Source organism: Euprymna scolopes, chromosome 12 (genome assembly GCF_053919585.1).
Source record: "Euprymna scolopes isolate OS-2025 chromosome 12, ASM5391958v1, whole genome shotgun sequence".
Classification (NCBI taxonomy): Eukaryota; Metazoa; Mollusca; class Cephalopoda; order Sepiida; family Sepiolidae; genus Euprymna; species Euprymna scolopes.
In genome coordinates, this window is record NC_136493.1 from 110632740 (window position 1) to 110635606 (window position 2867).

Consider the following 2867-nt stretch of genomic DNA (forward strand, 5'->3'; position numbering starts at 1 on the left):
GCATGGGTGCCCGGCGTTGCCCGGGTGTTTTGAGGTGTATACTGAGCAAAAAAAACAAAAGGTCAATTTTTTTTAATTTGACCCCTATTATGACCCCTTAAAATTTATTGTTTAGGGCTCAAATAAAGTTATTAAGTTAGATCCATGTCCAAGGAACCTATATCTAAAATTTCACGTGTTTAGACCCAAAATTATAGGAGGAGTTTGGTAGAGTTCTCAAAGGTCAAATCGTTGAACTTTACCCCTTAATCGCCAAATTTCTGTCTGAAAACCAATCACATCAACTTACCCAAATCTCAGTACCCTGTATATCAAATGTTGAATTTGTAGGCTTAAAATTGATAGAGTTATTGCGTAGGGAAATGTACACAGACACACACACACACACACACGCACACACACACACACTTTTACTTTTATATACTAGCATGAGTTCCCGGCGTTGCACGGGTATTTGGAGGTGTATGTTGAGCAAAAAAAAAAAAAGCGGTCAATTTTTTTTACATTTGACCCTAATTATGACCCCTTTAAATTTATTGTTTTGGACTCAACTCAAGTTATTAAGTTAGGTCCATGTCCAACTAACCTATATCTAAAATTTCAAGTGTGAAGACCCAAATTGTCGGAGGAGTTTGGTAGAGTTCACAAAGGTCAAATCGTTGAACTTTTACCCCTTAATCGCAAGATTTCTGGCCAAAAACCGATCACATCGATTTTCCCAAATCTCTGTACGCTGTATATAAAATTTCGAGTCTGTAAACTGAAAATTGACAGTTATTGCGTAGGGAAATATACACAGACACACACACATACACACACACACACAGAGACATGTTCACTTTTATAGATATACTAAAATGGGTGCCCGGCGTTGCAAGGGTGTTTTGAGGTGTATGCTGAGCAAAAAAAAAGGTAAATTTTATTTACTTTGACCACTATTATGACGCCTTAAAATTTATTGTTTAGGGCTCAAATAAAGTTATTAAGTTAGATCCCTGTCCAAGGAACCTATATCCAACATTTCACGTGTTTAGACCCAAAATTGTAGGAGGAGTTTGGTACAGTTCTCAAAGGTCAAATCGTTGAACTTTGACCCCTTAATCGCCAGATTTCTGTCCGCAAACCAGTCACATCAATTTCCCCACATCTCAGTACCCTGTATATCAAATTTCGAATTTGTAGGCTTAAAATTGACAGAGTTATTGCGTACGGAAATATACACAGACACACACACATAGACACACACACACACACACGTTCACTTTTATATATATATATATATATATATATATATATATATATATATATATATATATGTGTATGTATATATATATATATATATATATATATATATATAAGGAGGGAGAAAGAAAGGGAGAAACGTAAGACAGACAGATCAAACTAGCATATTAATTATTTAAAAAATGTGCTGTGTTTAGGCATAATTCTTATGCAATGAGCCTTTCTATTTTATAAAACAAAAGAAAACCAGAAGTCCGTAAGGCATCTATTGTCGTATACTGGTGTTAATCTATATGCCGTAAAATGAACAATAAAATATGATGGCGTATCGATACTTACTTATTCAAGACAAAGGCGCATTTTTCAAACAAATCGATCGATTGCCTACTCTAGCTGGGGACCAATCTTGGGTATGCACCGAAAGAAAGCTTCACATGACTTAATCCACAATATATTGTAGTCTACATTGCACCGTTCATTTTATGAAATTAGTTTATATATAATGGTTTGAATTAACGTTTAAAATACAAAACTCAAGAATCATACTTCAATTGTCTTTAAACAGAAACAATCATTTAGAATGCGCCACTGACATATCAAAGAACCTACTGTTATATTCCTGGCCTTACTTGTTATGCATTGATAATGATTGGAATTTAAGTTTAAAATGAATAAGTCAAGTATCATGGTTCAATTGTGGTTTAAACAAAAACATTAATTTCGAACGCCCCTTTCCCTGTCATATCAAAGAACCTACCGTTGATTTTATACTCTGTACCTTTCGGCTGGTGTGGTAATAAAATTTCTCAAACGCACTTGTAAGGTTAGTTTGTGTACGGCGTTAACTTTGAGCAAAATTACCTGTTTCTTCTTTCATCAGATTATTTCGATTATGGATTATCGATCCTTATTCAAGACATCCCGATACAATACCTAAGAACATTGGCAGACACATAATGTACCTTCGTATGAATTTTTTGTAAAAATCGACCCAGCCCTTTTCGAGTCCACAGAGAACTTTCTCTCTTTCTTTCTCTCTCTCTCTCTCTCTCTCTCTCTCTCTCTCTCTCTCTCTCTCTCTCTCACACACACACACAGTTCCATTATATATAATAGTAGATACAGAGATAAAGCTGAAAATGGACATTTACATGCTAACGAGACGAGGATTCTCTGTATGAAAAAATTAGGAGAAACTTCTCCAACCACAGATTATCATGGCGAATAATGCTCTTCCCAATAGTCCGTCGTTTGAATGTTTTGGATTGACGCTAATGCATAGAAACGTTGCCATGTCTGCGTAAAGATATGAGGTTCCCTATACTGTGCTACAAAACTTCTTACATTCGCCAGTATACTATATCTCTATACAGCTACCAAATGGCCGTTCATGGAGTACTTTTGCCACATTTGCGGTTGTCTATCAAACGTTAGCCTCTTTTTTTCGGACAGGGCATAGAAAATTTCCAAACTAACAGGTTTTCTACCGAGCTTCAGCCACTATCGCATGGCCACAAAATTGCATACATGTGCTTTTTCTACAAGTGTCCTGATGAACTTACTGCATTTTAACTAGTGTTGGGACGATTATCGGAATCGAAATTGGGAATCGAAAAAATCGGAAC